Here is a 17172-nt window from a genome sequence, read left to right as displayed (position 1 = left end):
GGGGGTTGGGGGGGGGGGGGGGGGGACATTATTGGATCAATTGAGAACATTGTTATAATCCTCGAATCTACCTCTGTATCACAGCATTAAATTCACAGAAGTTGATAAATGTACTGTCAGTATGTATTTAGGAATAAAAGGACACAATGTATGCAACTTTCTCTCAAATTATTCAAACGAGAGAAAGAGAAACAAAACATATGGAGTAAAATGTTAATAGGTGAATATAAGTAAAAGGTAGACAATAGGGAGTTCCTTGTATTATTCTTGCAACTTTTTCTATAAGTTTGAAATTATTTCTGAGCAATACGTTAAAAAAGAAGAAAAAAGTACTAAACTGAAACTTCAACTCTAATTCAAAACAATCCAATCTCCTGCAGATTTTAGATTTTGATTGTTCCCACCACTGTGATAGCTTAGATACCACTCTACTACAAAAGTCCTTCTATACAGTCAAACTTGTCCCAATGTCCTTCTTGAAAAGTGGCATAGAATAAAACAGGAAATAGGCCAGAGCCCTTACAGAGAGGAAAAATAAATCATCCTTTTTAAGAGTCCTTGCCATGTGGTTTTCCTTTTCCTAAGAAGTCTCCTGGCGGTGGTTTACAATCCATCTGTGATCTGGCCTCTGCCCACCTCGTCCTGGTACCACTCCCCGGCTAACCCTTCCTGCTCCAGACACAATGGTCTCCTTTAGGTTCCTCAGACAAGCCCAACTTCCTACGTTAGAGCACTTGCACCTGTTATTCTCTCCTCCTGGGATGCTCTTCTCCCTGAGCACGATTGGCTCCTTGTCATTCAGATTTAAACTAAATGTTACAACTTCAAAGTCACTTTCCCTGATATCCCACTCAATCCATCTAAATTAGCCGTCCTAGGACACAGAGAGAGCTCAATGAGTATCATTGAAGAACAAATTGAGCCACGCCTCTATTCATAAGACGCCTTGGGATTTCCTTCTCTTTGGCCTCACTCACATTACTTATATTCTCATTATGTGGTCACTGAAAGTACTATAGTTGTTTCTGCATTTCTGTTTCCCCACTACATTTTAAGCAGCTTGCAGGAAGAAGCTATCTCCACTCTCTAATTCCCAGTGCCTTAGAAATGTGTTGAATTTATAAGGCACCAATAATTCAATACTCATTGGTAGCAAATAATAACAAATAAGGCTAATGGTTATTAAGTGCTTATTTTGACCCAGCCCCCATGAAAAGTGCTTGAAATGTTTTAACTCACTCCTTGAATCTTTATTGTAGCCAAGGTACTTCTATTATCCCCATCTATCATAATGAAAGGGTAATATGGAAATCAACCGATTGGCCAAACAGCAGAATGACTGTCCGAGTGACCACACTATGACAGGCACTGGTGTCAGGCCAGCCAAGGTGGATGCGATTGGTCGGGGAGCCCGCCACCGCCCCACAATCCCCTGCAGAGGGAGGCCCAGGCCACTGGCCGGTAGGGTGATCCATGGGAGGGGAGAGTCCACGATCGCCCCAAAGAGGGAGGCGATGGGTCAGGGGGCTCTGTGATTGATCGCCCTGCAGAGGGAGGCCCAGGCCACCAGCTGGTGTGCTGTAGCGGGTGGGCAGGGCCTCCCTCTGCGGGAGGGATGGATCGCGGAGCCCCCATCGGGGGAGGCCCAGAGTACCCAGCAGGTGGCGCTGAGATGGGTGGGGCCTCCCTTGCACAGCAATCTATCACGGGGTTCCAGGACTGCAAGAGGGCGCAGGCTGGGCTGAGGAAGACAGACAGACAGACACACACACACACACACACACACACACACACACACACCGTGCACAAATTTCATGCACCTGGCCTCTAGTTTTATACATAAGAACCTAAGGCTCAGAGAGGTTAAATTACCTGCCCAAGGGTTCACAGCAGCAGCAGCACAACTTAAATCCAGGTAGTGGATCCCTAAAGCCCATGCTTCTATCACTCTAGGACAGCTGGAGAAAATCAGGTGTGCTGCTCATTCTTCCCACTCCCATTCTGCCAAATCTATCTATCACCACGTGAACATGTGCACATGTGGTAGCAAGCTGACCTTACCCCAGGGTGGCTGCTCAAGTGCTCTGCGGTGAAGGGCATCACTGAATGCGTCTATTGTCCAAAATAACTCTAACCTCCCCACTAGAGTGACCAAAAATCCTCTATTAGGGAATCATTCTTTAAGCACTGCAAAATCCCTAGTTAAAATGTAAATATCAAAAGGGTTAACTGCTTTCAACGAGTGGAAGCCAACAAGATTTTGAAGTGAATTGTTCAGATTATCCAGCCGTGCCCTGAGGAATGAAACCCATCCACCTAAGGCTGTCATAGAAAAGAGAAATTTCAAGAAACATCTAGTGGGTATCATCTCTGAAGACCCAATCAAGGTCAGGTGCCAGGACAAACATCCACATATGTGTAGTAAAGAGGAAGGCGTCAGAGAGTAAAATTGCAGATGGTGTGGAAAATCTCCATCTTCTGCAAAATGCTGCTTTAGGACCAATCCCAAACAGCAGCTCTAAAAAGTATCCATCCTTAGCAAAGCAAAAACCACAGAGCAGACGGATAGGTGCTTGCTCCATTCAGCTAGCAGTGGTTCTCAACCTTCTGGCCCTTTAAATACAGTTCCTCATGTGTGACCCAACCATAAAATTATTTTCGTTGCTACTTCATAACTGTAATGTTGCTACTGTTATGAATCGTAATGTAAATATCTGATATGCAGGATTGTCTTAGGCGACCCCTGTGAAAGGGTCGTTCGACCGCCAAAGGGGTCGCGACCCACAGGTTGAGAACCGCTGATGGAGAATACCGGTCTTCGCCAAATTAGAGACAACAAAGAGCCAGATAAAAGACAACAAGCCAGTCATTGTCTAAAACAGCAGATGTTCACACTACGCATAACATGACAGCATCAGGGAGGAGGATTTCTAGGCACTTTTCATCCTTGAAAACACTGCTCCTCCCACCCCCGCTGCCCTGTTTTGGTACCTGTGCCCTCTGGGGCCCTCTCCTCCTCCTCTCTCCCCTCCTCCTCCCCCGCTCCTCCCCCAATGGCAAGGAAGCCGCTTCCACACATGACTGGGTATCTTTAGCCCTGGGCCACTTCAAGTCAGGCCACCTCTGTGGGCTGCCAGGGTGCTGTATGAAATCCCTGGAGGCAAGAGGAAAAGAAAGGCAGGGAGCCTCCTGAAGTGGCAAACACGGCCATAACCTCATTATGGCTGGCAGGTAGCAAAGGGCAAGGTCTCTGGGCTGGAGATCACGAGACCACGGGGATCTTGGGGGACTGGTGGGCCCACTGGGGACAAGGACAATTTGTCTCATTTCTTCAAAATAAAAGCAACAGGGCAGCCATCCAAGGCAATATTTCCCAAACTTCAGTCATTGGGGTACCGCTCTACACACGGTTCCACGTTGCCACCCTCCCCCATACACTCATTTATCCATCACTTCTCTTTATCCTCACCAGGTTTTTGCATTTAAACACATCCAGTTGCAAAGGAAACTTTATATCGTTGTGAAATCGCTCATTTGATGGAACAGCTTTTCCTAATACTAAAGAAAACACATAACCACGTTTGTCCGCGTGCCATCTCAAATCACCACTGTTAACCCCGGAGGTGCCACCGAGAGGGGCAGCTTTGGGAAGCACACGCCATCCAGGAGGAGCCAGGGGTGGGACTCCGGGCCTGAACGGCATTCCTGCCTCTTTCCCCTAAGGAGGGTAACCTCGAGGGGCGCACCGGAGTGTGCACAGGCTGCCACACACACGCACCCCAAAAAAAACACCCCCCACCCCCATCACACACACGTCCCCAGGCAGCACGTTTCCTGTCAAAACAAACCCTTGGGGGAGGGGACGGCGGAGGGCGAGCCGAGTGCCAGGGAAACCCCGGCAACAAACCCTAAACAGACACTGCGGGCCCCGCCTGGCCCTCACCGCGGCTCGGTTCGCTCGCTCCAGCCGGGCCGGGGGTCGCAGGCGAGAGGGTGTCCCTTCCCGGTGCCCAGATGGTGGGAAGCGGCTGGCAGAGCGGTCGCTGGCTCGGGCCCAGAGAGATGTACACAGCGGCCCAGCCGCAGCGACCCGGCCGCCTCCGGGGCCCGACGCCCGCGACCACCCGGACACCCGTCGGGGCTCCTCGGCGCCCGCGCCCCGTTCCCACGCGGGACGGCGGTTCGAGGTCAAACAAGAGGACTCGGGGCAGCAAGAAACCGGGCTTTATCGCGCCTGGCCCTGGCGGCCCAGGACTGAGTTCTAACGTGGGGCAAAAGGCTCCGGGCTGCCCCACGCCAACACGTCCCCCCTCCGCCGGCCTGGGCCCAGCACCTCGGAGCCGGCGACCCTCCCCCGGGGTGGATACGCACCCGGCCGGCGCGGAGACAGCGGAGGAGAAGGGCGACTGAGTGAGCTCGAGTCGAGGGTCTCCGGGTGTCCCCGCACCCAGCACGGCACAAGCACTGGAAAACTCGCTAGTCCAACCACCCCCAGCCTCCCCGACCCCACCCCCCACGCGGTATTTAAAGGGCCGGAACGGGCTCTAACGAGGCAGCCACGGCGTGACCATAACATAACCGGAGAGTAGGGGGGAACAGCACGGGGGAGAGGGGAATCCAGGGCACTCCCGGCTCCGCCAGCAGAACTCTGACAGATCTTCAACTACAGGACACGTTCGCGCACGTTCGGACGAAAGTAGCTGAGGAGAGCTTTGATTGAAGGTGTTTTTGGTGCATCAGGGAACGCCATCCCCCCCCGCGTCCTAGGAGTGGTGCAGTCCGAGGGCTCCGAGGGGCGGGGAGAAAAGTGTTTACGGAACTGGGGCAGCAGTGCTGCCGATTGCGGCCTGCGCTGGGGGCGGGGCCTGTCAGGGCCTAAGGGGCGGGGCCGAGATGGGTGCGCTGAACTGGGGACCGAGCGGGGGAGCTGGGGCCGCGGCGAGGGCACGGGCGGATCGGCTTCTGGAAGCGCTGGACTGACCCCCTTAGGAGCCCCGGGTGCGCACCAGCGTGCGGACATTGCTGCCAGCTCCTCTGCCGCTGGTGGAACTTTTACTACCCAGACACCCCTCATTTAGACGGCACGATCCAAATTAGGTGCTCGCTGTCACACCGTGGACACAGAGACAGCCCAAATGCCTACGTGGCTAGTGTGTTTCCACGCACGTCAGCAACCAACAGTGTCTCACCCACGTTTGTGTCTGCACCTCCACATAAACACGGGTCCAGATTTGCATATGGCTGGACTAGACGATTAGCTCCTGGGAGTCACACCCACCCAGGCTCTCTCTGCAGAGTCAACTTGTGTGCAGGCAAAAGATAAAGCATCTTACTTCCTCTAGGGTTTTTGGCAGCACCTAGCTCTATGTCCGGGAGACGTTTCGACACTGGTTAATGTAAATAAGCAGGGCCAGCATGGGCTCTGTGCAGGCAGGCCAGCTGCTCAGCTCCTGTGGGCATGCTTCAGGGTGTTCAGAAACATCCTCCCCTCCCCCCCCAACCTCACACATGAAAACCACTCTGTATTCTGCCAGGTATAAGCTGGTGTTATTTAGGAGATAGTTTCATGCAGGGATGTAAATGAATTTTATATAGATTGAAGTATTTTTATTTAGTGCTGAAATCATATCTGGGTCGTGGAGGCAGAATTGGTTCTAGAAACAAACCAGACAGGCAACATTTTAAAGGAGGGTAGAAAGCCAGTTATCCTAGATCAGTGGTCAGCAAACCTCGGCTCACAAGCCACATGCGGCTCTTTGGCCCCTTAAGTGTGGCTCTTCCACAAAATACCATGCGCGGGCGTGCACGTACAGTGCAACTGAAACTTCGTGGCCCATGCGCAAAAGTCGGTTTGCAGAAAGGAGATAGATGAAACAAGTATACAAGACGAGTGTGGATGGGAGAGTTGGAAGGGGTCAACCTCAGCAAACGTTACCTCAATCAGATTGAGGACGTTTTTAGCTAAGGCCAGCTTAGGAGTACCCTAATTAAGTTAATAACAATGTACCTACCTATATTGTTTAAGTTTTAAAAATTTGGCTCTCAAAAGAAATTTCAATCGTTGTACTGTTGATATTTGGCTCTGTTGACTAATGAGTTTGCCGACCACTGTCCTAGATGGAATAATTCGGTGTTACAATAAGGACTCGTCTAGGATTCAAACCCTGGCTCTGATATTTACTACCCAGGCGATCTTGGTCAGTGGGGATACCAACGGTAACTGTCTCATTGGGTTATTGTGAGGAGGAAATGAAATAAAGCATGTGAAGTGGTCAGGGCTGTAGAGAGTAAGCACTCCATTAGTGTTAGTTATTGAAACTATTTGACAAACCACTCTGAACAAACTTCTCTGGTGATCTGCAGAAAGCTGTGTTTGTGTCTCCTGATGCCATTCTCTCCTCCCTTCTCCAAAAATATACAACTTGATACAAATCAAGAGATTAAAGAGAAAATGCCGTTGCCACCCAGGTTCTTTCATGCGCTTGTTTATACAGGTTGCTGGAATCAGCAGTCAGGATAATAGACGCCTCCAATTTCAATTCTTGCCAAATTAACACCACACAACAACTACTATCAACACCCTAAAATCCCCACAATAGAAAGATTAACCAAAAATATCCTTCAAACTGCTGGACACTGTGACAATGACACATTCAGTTTTGCTTCCTTTGTTTAGCTTTGTAGGAGCTTAAATATTGTTTTTGCTCTATTACATAACTTGGAGCAGGTGAGCATGAGTCAAGAGAGTTGACCAGTCTTCCTGCGTGACCAACTGCCTAACCCTGGGCATGGCACTTCTTTTAAAGCCCAAATAAGTAACTCTCAAGACCACAAGGAAGCAATTTTTGTCAAATCAGGTGAGTCAAGTTTCAACATGTTTTGGGTTGAGAACCTTGAGGTGGGAGAGGTTGGGCAACATCAGAGACCCGAGCCAGGGAGAGAAAATATCCTGGAAACACGAACTTCTGTTCGTTCAACATTAAATAGCTTGCTATGTGGAAACCTTTTGGTCAGTTACCTGACCAACTGGCCTCAGCCTGACTTAGATATAAAAGCACTTTGAAAAAATATAGCGCTGCAAAGTATTGGAGAGTTCCTTTAAAAAAAAAAAATGAGCCTTGTATCACATTCTTGCATGGAGAGCTCAGGCAGTCAGAGAATAAAATCCTCATTGCTCAGATTATGTTTCAAGACCTTCTGGGGGGAAAAAATGTCTGAAAAGGCAACCTCTTTAGGATGTAAAATAATTAGCTTTTTATTTTAAGAAGGTATTATCACACCTAATGTTTCTAACCTTTTTTGGGGGGGAGGACCACTTAGAGAACTCATGGTAAGGCAGTCTGTTTTCTTCTATAAACTACACAATAGACTAAACTTGATCTCTTGCTTTTGGCAAGTAATTAAGGACAGGTCAAAAATGTTTGCTTAGTAAAGAAAAGTAAATACGAATTTTCTTTTGACACATCTGAGTGTTAAATGACAATGAATCCTTGAGAAAATATAAGAAAATCCAACACTGTCGTGTTCATATGGATTTGCAAACTCCCAACCATTTAACTTGCATCATGGAGCTGCAACCTTGTGCTGATCTAGCATAATGTAAGTTTAACCATACTGCTCAGATGGGACAGGGTGTGTGGAGCACAGAGAATACTTTAAACACTGGCAGTGACGTTGCCCGTATTCTCCGTATGGGAGTTTTGAGGCTTCTCTTTCTGAGTTGATCTCAGTTTCTCATTATGTCCCAAGCTGCTTACCCAGGACTGGCTTCCTGGATGTACAACCTGTAAAGTTGCACCAGACCCTACGCTCGGAAGAGCCCTGTGTTGGTTCTTCTTAATGCTGTGCTGGCGCAATCTTGACATTTGTAATTTTTAACAAGGAGCCCCACATTTGCATTTTCCACCGGACCTCACAAATGACGTAGCCGGTCCTGATCTCACCACACAGATTATGAGTCTAGTGTTTACAGGTAATTATTTTCCCTTAACCTGTCCCCAAATGCACAGCAATTATTTTATCTAGTTGAAGAAACATACATCTGTTTCAATGCTGTAGGCAAAAACACGGGGGTGTATCCCAGGTCTCATGGCCCATTGAAGGAACTATCAAGGATAATTTTGCACATAATTTTGACCTTACATTTTTTCTTTAGACCCTAACCCCTCACATAAGATATGACTCCACTGTAAGTAGGAAAATTGGTTAAATGGGACCTCATCTCTCTTTTTCTCCCCTGTTCATCTTAAGGTGCTAGGAAAGGTTAAAATTCAGTAAGGGAGGGAAGAGGGCAATATAAAGTGAAAGGAATAAAAATAATTTGGCTAATACACAAACTAGAAAACTAGTCACTGAATGTACAAAATTTAACCATACCCTTTTGGCAGATTTTGTCATTTTCTTTTCTTTTTGTCTTGAATATAAGGCAGACTTGGATCATTGACCAGTTTTGAAGTTAATCAAAATGTTGATGCTTGATCGAGTTTCCAAAGCACCAAAACCAGTTTTTCTCTGACTCCACTGAATTGAATTAGTATCAAATTGGAGATTATTTCTCATTCCAATTGTTTGTATTCTCACACCTAGGACATAGCTCCAAACCCTGACCCCTCACATACTAAAAGAAAAAAACATTGTTGGTACCTTCCCCTCACCCTCCATGGGCCCCCTCCACTTACCTGGAAACCACTGTTGTCCCCTAGAAAGCAAAAAAGAGTGAGGACCAGCAGCAGTGGAGACAACTCTGGGCAAGAAGTGGGAGGGGCCAAGCAGAGCTGATGCTCAAAGGAACACCTAGAAGCCAAAGAAATGATTCAGAGCCCTGGCCAACACAGTCATGCTCTTTACCCCACCTCTGGGCCTTTCATAGCTCAATCATAGTTGAATATTTTGATCTTCACTTTAAACTTCAATAGGAAAACCAGAGGGGGAAGAACTTCTAAAATAAAGGGCACAACTTAGAAGACATAAAGGAAAAGATTAAGAAATGTGTCTTCAGATAGCATGTTCAACATAAAAAACATGAGTTAGAACAATGATTATGTGGTGATTCCATTTGTAACTTGAGAGAGAACTTGTACTTGAGAGCACAAATAATGTATTTTATACATATGAAATGCATAGAAATGGATGAAAACATTACCCTCCAAACTGTTTAGGAGGCAAGTTGGGAGAAGTTTCTGGTTTCGTTTATATAAATGCAAATGGCTTATTTCTTTTCCAGTAAGAATGTATTCATTCAGATGTCACTAATATAATTTCACGGTGCCAATACAATCACACCACTTTTATCGTTGTATGTCCTCCTAAATATACCTTAGTGGTGGTGGACCATTAACACTGCACAATAAATAAATTTCCCATCTCTCTTTTATTCATATCTTTAAAAGTCATGAAAACAAAAGGAGCTTTTCATATAAATTACAGGAAGGAATACATTTGCAAAAGGTCCTTATTTTAAAAAGATAATTTAATTTAAAATTCTGTGGTATGTCAGCATTATATATGCTGGGTGCGAAAATACTGATCTTTACTTTTTAAGTAGTTCCTCTCAAGCTCAGTTCTTAAAACGTCAACCTGTAGGGCATTTACTTGCATTTTTTAAAACACGTTTTGCCAACCTGCGACTTCTAAGGGTTTCCTCCCTTTGGTGATAAACTGAACAGGCATTCTTTCCCAAAGTGACGTAGGACTTTAATTATAGTGACTTTTGAGAATGAAAAAGTGAGGGCCCTGAATATTCAGATGCCTATAGTGTAGCTTTTAGCCGAGTTCCTCGGGGTCCTAGTTGAGGTATTGAAGGGAATCAAGTTTATTTTTTTGCCACCCTGAAGCTGCCTTTGGGGGGGGATATTGATTTTAAGCTGTTTATTAAGAAACAAGACTTTAAAACAACATTCCACCCTCCCCCTTTTCCTGCCCAAGAGATTCAGACAGAAAAATCTGTTTCAGGAAGGAAATCTTAGGATGTTCACCTTCGCCTAATATCATTTAAGTAAGGAAACTAGGAGGGCTTCTGACAGGAACCTATTAGTTAGATATCCCAGGTGTCCTGTTGTTTCCAGGTTGTCCAGCAAAAACTTTCCTGCCACAACTACCTGAAAAGTGCCCGTTCTCACTTCTGAAATCTAATACCCCTCCCCCCCCTTTTCTCCTTTGTCCAAAGTGCCTTATGTACCCAATGTTGCCTCATTGCTTTTGGAACTTTCAAGCTTATGTGAATTTCCCATGCACATGGATTAAAATTTTGATTTTCTCCTGTTAACCTGTCTCTGTTGATTTGATTATTAGCTTAGCTAAAAGAACTTAGAAGGTGGGAGAAAATGTTGTGTGTGTGTGTTTTTTTTTTTAGCTCCCACAGTCTATCAGGGCACTGAAGCTTTGGGTGACCCAAGGGTTATTGAGTGACTCACTGAATTGGCAGGTCAAGAATAGAAACCAGAACGCATTTCGTGGCTTCTGTGCACGCACACGTACACATGCAGTGTCACATGCAAAGTATTACCCATTTGGTGTAATTATCTAATTTCCATAAGGACACGTCAACAAGCATTATATCAACTAAGTGCCCAACGTATTTGTAATCACATTCCACATGCCATTCCTCTAGAAGGGTGCTTGGACCAGGTACTGGGATGGCTGTGCCTTCCAGAAGGCAAGAAGAATGAAATGCTTCCAACTTTCCTAAACCATGAAGCTGTTTATGCTTCTCTCCTTTATGTAGGAAGCAGAGGGGGGGAAAAAAAAGAAGTAAATCTGGCTACAAGAACATTTGGAGCAAAGAGCAACAATGAGGCATTTCTGGGCGATTTCCAGAGAGGGATTCTTGGCCATGACATTGTTCGTGTTACAGGTACAACTGCATGCGCATAATCAGCAAATCCTGAAAAGCTGGGTACAACATAATTGTGTACAAGTGAATGTTAATGCTTACGCTGAATTCTTTATTTAAAGGAAGGCTACCTCGATTATACTTGTAAAGTTAAAAAGTTTTTTTTTTTTTAAATTTACAAGTATATGTAGATCAAAGTTTTAAAAGAGCAAATCCATTCAGGCACAAACTAACTGTATATATAAAAAGTGAATGTAGCCCTAACTGGTTTGGCTCAGTGGATAGAGCGTTGGCCTGCGGACTCAAGGGTTCCAGGTTCGATTGCGGTCAAGGGCGTGTGCCTTGGTTGCGGGCACATCCCCAGTAAGGTGTGTGCAGGAGGCAGCTGATCGATGTTTCTCTCTCATCGATGTTTCTGACTCTCTGTCCCTCTCCCTTCCTCTCTGTAAAAAAATCAATAAAATATATATTTTTTAAAAAGTGAATGTAGTGTGGTGGAAAGAGGGTGATTTTTGGACTCAGACAGACCAGAGGGCTCATAGCCAAGTTCTACCACTCATTACACATATGACCCTATTTTTACAGTTGTAAAATGGGGGTGTTGTGGGGACCATTTGTCATTTTGGTGATCCAGCTTCCCAAACGGTAATCGCATTTTTACCATTTAATATACAAGCAATGCTGTTTGATAGAACTTTTCTAGTTTGGCTTTGGAAGTCACGCATCATCACTTCCACCACATTCTATTGGTTAAAAGACTGTTATATTCAAGGAGAGGGGAATTAGATCCCACCCTTTGTGGCAGGGGCTTCAAAGAATTGTTAGACACGTTTTGAAACTACCACAAACCCCACTTATGCTTTAGGGACACTAAACCACGCATTGGTCCATGCCTTTACCTATACCCTACCCTTTCCTTGCATTGCCCTTGTTCCCACAAATTTACCTCCCAAATGTCTAGTCACCATTTAAGATTCAGCTTAGATGCCATCTGCATATAACCTTCTATTGCCCCACATTTGCAAGTAATTAACCTTCTCTGTTCTGCCCATGGCCCTCTTTCAATTCTCCTTAGGTGACCTGAATACATATTTGTTGAATGGATAAGTAGAATAATAAAATCTCAGGTGTGAAAGTGACCTCAGGTGTTACTAAGAACATCCTTTATGAACTTGTTTCTATTCATGTTCATTTTCCCCTCTGGATTTTTTAGTGTCTGGAAGGTAGGGGTCAAGTTTGACGTACCTTTGTAAGTATCCCCACCCCCTCCCACTTCTAGGTCATCCAGCAGTGCTTCAGCCATAGTAGACTTTCAAAGACTGTTAATTAGACCATCCAGCCTGCCTCCCCAACACACACACACACACACACACACACACATGTGCACAGTTTGTTCATTTGCCATTTTCCCATTAAGTTGGTTTGAGGCAGGTTGGAACCACTGGAAGAGATAATCTTCAAATGTTGAAAGGGCATGAAATGCTCTTAATCCACCAGGCACCATAGGTCAGAATCAATGGTCTTTAGCGTGGCTACCCTCCAACAACCACTTTCCTGGAGAAGATGCATGCTATTGTCCCAAATGGTCAAGGGTTGCCTTCAGCCATCCTTTCATGCCCCTCCCTTCCCTGACTTTCTCTTCTCCAAAAGCAGAATTTTCTGGGCCACAGTAAACCGATTGACTGAGATCATTCCACTCATTGTGGAACCAGTGCTAAAGCAAATAAACAAAAGAGCAACGTGCCTCACTATTGAGCAGTTTCTGACTTATAAACAAGGAATGTTCCAAAAATTTCCAGGGGTTACTTTGCAAAAACACCTGATTGCACACAAAGAACTTAAAGTTCCTTAGGTAACCCACAAAACACCATTCCAGCAATAATATCTTCAAAACACCGATTAGTTGCAATGAAAAAAATAATATGCCCTAGCCAGTTTGGCTCAGTGGATAGAGCATCGGCCTGTGGACTTAAGGGTCCCAGGTTCGATTCCAGTCAAGGGCATGTACCTTGGTTGTGGGCACATTCCCAATGGGGGGTGTGCAGGAGGCAGCTGATCGATGTTTCTCCCTCATCGATGTTTCTAACTTTCTATCCCTCTCCCTTCCTTTCTGAAAAAAAATCAGTAAAATATATTTTTAAAAAATACAATCCTAGTAATTAAACAAAACTGAAAAAAAAGAATATAGTTTTTGAAGCAAATCCAATATGCTGACGTTTGAGGGGAAAGCTAATTTAAGGAAAGGAAAGTGGGAAAGTCGTTGCAGAATTTGGGGTGCATATACTAAAGACTTCTTGACCCTTTCCATGACTTTGAAGATAGATTTACCCGGTTCACTTTTACATCTAACTCTTATTGCCAACTCATGCCCCCGCCCCCAGGTATAACCCAGCATCCCAGCCCTCACAAAGTTATGAGTAGAAAATGAGGTCACATTTCCATTTTGCACTCAAATGATGATAGCCTGGGTGCCCACCAGCGATCTGCATCGCTGGAAATGAATCTCCTTTAAAGCATCCCCCAGTTATTCCTGAGCAGTCACATGTGCCTCTGAGCTTACAGACACTGCATGGTACCAGCCCTGCTTGGCCCCTCCTACTCAGATTCCCATGTGTCCAGGTCCATTGCTCACAGAGATGCTTGGACAACTCTGCCACTGTAGGCCATGCGACAGCCCAGGTCCCTGCCAAACAGACAACCTCTGGATGCCTCTAAACCTTCCGAACTTTGTGCTGGGCTCAGTGCAGAGGTGGGAGCTGAGCCCCCTCCCTGACCCTGCACACACTTTTGGTTGCTCATGCTCGGAGCCTCACGGGGTCTTTTATCAGTTCCAACACAGCTTGGCCTCCAGAGACGCTTCTGTCAGTGCACAGCCCAAGAACGTTGGCACTAAACAGATTACTAATCAGACCTGACTTAAAAAAAACGTATATATATATTTTTCTTTAAGGGACTGAAAAGAGAAATGGAAGCCAAATGTTCCTGAAGATATTGTGTCAAAAGAGGATTGGAGAGGAAGAAGAGGCTTTAAAAGAATGTCTTTGTGTGAATGTCCTATCTTGGCCGTGGAGTGAGGTAAAGTTAGCAAGTTACCATTCATTCATTCAGCAAAGTTTTACTGAGCAGCTACTATATGCCAGGGACTGTTTGTATCCAGAGGGCCAAGCAGTGAACAAAGTAGGCAAAGTCCCTGCCCTCAATGAGCTCACATTTTAGCAGGAGAAGGCAGGCAGCTCAGAAATAAATAAATGGATCTGCATAGTTTCAGGTGTGGCAAGTGCTATAAAGCAGGATAAGGAGACGGACAGACAGGCATGGGGTGCTATTTTAGGTAGTTTGGTCAGGCGAGGTACTAGTTCAGGTAGTTTGGTCAGGCAAGGAATCCTTCAGATTCCTCCTAAAGTTATATTTGAGCAGGAACCTGAAGGAAGTGAGGGTATAAGCCTGCAGGTGTCTGGGAAAAGCATATTCTAGGCCAGTGATGGCGAACCTATGACACGCGTGTCAGAGGTGACACGCGAACTCATTTTTTTGGTTGATTTTTCTTTGTTAAATGGCACTTAAATATATAAAATAAATATCAAAAATATAAGTCTTTGTTTGACTATGGTTGCAAATATCAAAAAATTTCTATACGTGACACGGCACCAGAGTTAAATTAGGGTCTTTCAAAATGCTGACCCGCCGAGCTCAAAAGGTTCGCCATCATGTTCTAGGCAGTGGGAATAGCAAGTGCAAAAGGCCTGAGGAACACTTAAGGAATAGCCAGGGAGCAAGTGTGGCTGGAGTATCGTGGTGAAGGGGATGGGGGTGGACGCACAGTAGGTTGGAGCTAATCTGGGGCCAGATCGCACAGGGCCTGTAAGGGATGAGAAGCAATTGGAGAGAAGTAACAGAGGTTTTTAAAAGAATCACCCTGTGAGGATAACAGAGTAGGGCAAGAAGAAAGCAGGGAGGCCAGTTCAGAGGCTGTGGCAGTATTCAGACTAGAGATGGTGCTGGACCCCCGGAGTCCTCCCCCTGTGGATGGAGCAAGCCTGTGCATAGCAGTTGGGTGTTTCCTCTTCACTCCTGTCCTGGGGGCACACCGTTAGGTGCAGCTTTCTCACTGCCTCGTCTGACAGTGAGGAGGAGATTACCTGGGATGGGTGCAATAAAATGGTACATGAGTAGGAACATAGTGTCATAAAGGCCCTCGGGAAAATCCCCAAGTGGAACCCGAGACTCTGCTATCTCCTCGTAATTAAATTTTCCTCGCCAAGGAACAGATGGGGCCAGTGGGTGACAAGCATTGCTCTGAGGAAGGGCATGCCAAAGTGACGGCTGCAGTTTAGTTGGGATGCTTTTAGCTTTGAGGAACAAAAAGCCAATTCACACTGGCTTCAACAGTGAGCAAATCATCTCCCCTAATAGGAAGTCCAATGGTATTGTGTTCGCTTCCACATTTTGATACATATATCTTTATAGCTGTATATGACCTGCTCGACTCTCTCTTTTCCCCTTCCACTATGCTACAAGCTGTACTTACTTATCATGCCTTACTTATGATGCTTATTAGTATTGTATTTCTTCCTCCATTAGGATTGAATGCTCTGAGAACAGGGATCATTATTTTATTCACTTACATATCCTCACTTAAGTGTCTGAAGTGCCTAGAATGGTGTTTGAAACTGTGTAGGCACCTAATATACATAGGGTGTCCCTCAAAAATGTATACACACGCTTTGAATATTTATAAAGGCAGTATTTATTAAAATACATTTCATTTTCAAAATTGAGCTATCAGCTGCTAAAGTGTGTGTACAGCTTTTTGGGACACCCAGTAGTTGTTGAATGAATGAGTAAAAGGGTGAAATATTTTCCTTTGGAGCCCAAATGAAACAAAAGGAAGGTCATGATGGCCCCATACTTTCTCTGCTGGGGAAGTAAGAAAAAAGTCAGGAAACTCTTCATTTGCTGGAACAGTTTCCTTGTGGCACCCCAAGGGGCAAGACTGTAAACTACAGACCAAATCGCAAAATTCATTCATCAAACAAATCTTTGTTTCCCAATCATCAATTCAAGATACTTGGAATGATCTTCAGACTTGACCAGATGGTGGATGTCACTTGACAATGTATTTGATAATGATTTAAAAGCCTGTGGTCCCCCTGACTGGTCTCAGCCTCTGGACTTTGTGTCTTGACCAATAGCACCCTACTTTGGCAGGCCCTGCACACATGAGAAGAATAAGAAGCATGTGGCACCATTTCCTTGAGGCTGTGAATGGTTAGCTCATTTTAGTTCAGATCTGCTTATTAAGCCTGATTTTCCTATGTTCTGGGCTCTATGGAAGATGCTAGAGGTGTAACAATGACCAAGGCTCTCAAGTTCGGTGAGGTAGTTTAGTGAGGCAGCCAGTGTAGTGCAAGAGACAAACATATAAAAAGGCAATTTTAATGAAATGTTAAAGGTGTGATATTCGATGTGTATGCCAGGCATGGTACGAAGGAATGAATGACTCCATGTGGAGAGAACAGATAACTCTGCAGAAAGGAGGTGATTCTTAAGTAGGGTTTTGAAGGTTGAATAGGAGTTTACCTATAGGCAAACCTGGCATAGGAAAGGGCAGACTGACACTCCAAATGGAAGGTACAAATACATGGATGTATGAAGCAGCTCTGAATGTTTAGACAACTACAACTGGTTATGTATTTCTGGAATACATGTACCAGTTGAGGAATTACTAAAATTGAGACTGGAGAGCTGGGCAAAGGGCAGAGTATTAATACTTTGCATTAAGGGGGCTAGGGTTTATTTTAAGTGATGAGTTTTCATGAAGAGAGTGAGAGGATCATATTCGTATGTAGAAAGATCACTCTGGCATCCAGGGGCAAGAAGGAGTTGAGAGGGCAAAATAGAGTAGAAGAGGCCCACTCCTAGGAAAAATAATAAAGCTTGGCAGTTTCCTACACTTCCCAGCAGGTGGAGCAAGTAGGCCAGAACAGCTTGGTTGCTGGCTGGGGGGTTTGTAGAAAGGATAAAATAGGAGAAAGCACCACATGTAAGTGAGATCATTTGATATCTTATATGTGGAATCTAATGAACAAAATAAACTGACGAACAAAGTATGTCCAGAAGCATGGATGCATGGAGTAGAATAACATCTCAGTGGGGAGGGAGGTGGAGAGGATGGGAAGAGATTAACCACCGATCATATATGCATACCAGGTATATGCCTAACTCATGAGCACAGACAATAGTGTGGGGAAGGCCTGGGGTGAGGCGGGGGTTGGATGAGGGGGAAATTGGGGGACATCTGTAATACTGACAACAGTAAAACAAACAAAAAAAATTAGGAG

General features: G+C 45.3%; 1 protein-coding gene across 2 annotated transcripts in view; it reads right to left on the bottom strand.

Annotated features, from left to right (window-relative positions):
• TCP11L2 (t-complex 11 like 2) overlaps positions 1 to 4485 on the bottom strand; it is a 38972-nt gene extending 34487 nt beyond the window's left edge. For both annotated transcript variants that reach the window (XM_070410966.1, XM_070410967.1), the window contains exon 1: positions 4372 to 4485. The gene's annotated coding sequence lies outside the window, so the exon portion shown is untranslated. The remainder of the gene's footprint in view (positions 1 to 4371) is intronic.
• Positions 4486 to 17172: the final 12687 nt, after the last annotated feature.

The sequence above is a fragment of the Myotis yumanensis genome, unplaced genomic scaffold (genome assembly GCF_028538775.1).
Source record: "Myotis yumanensis isolate MYYU_CA2020_CCGP unplaced genomic scaffold, mMyoYum1.0.hap1 SCAF_3, whole genome shotgun sequence".
NCBI classification, from domain to species: Eukaryota; Metazoa; Chordata; class Mammalia; order Chiroptera; family Vespertilionidae; genus Myotis; species Myotis yumanensis.
This window is presented reverse-complemented; position numbering and strand designations above follow the sequence as displayed.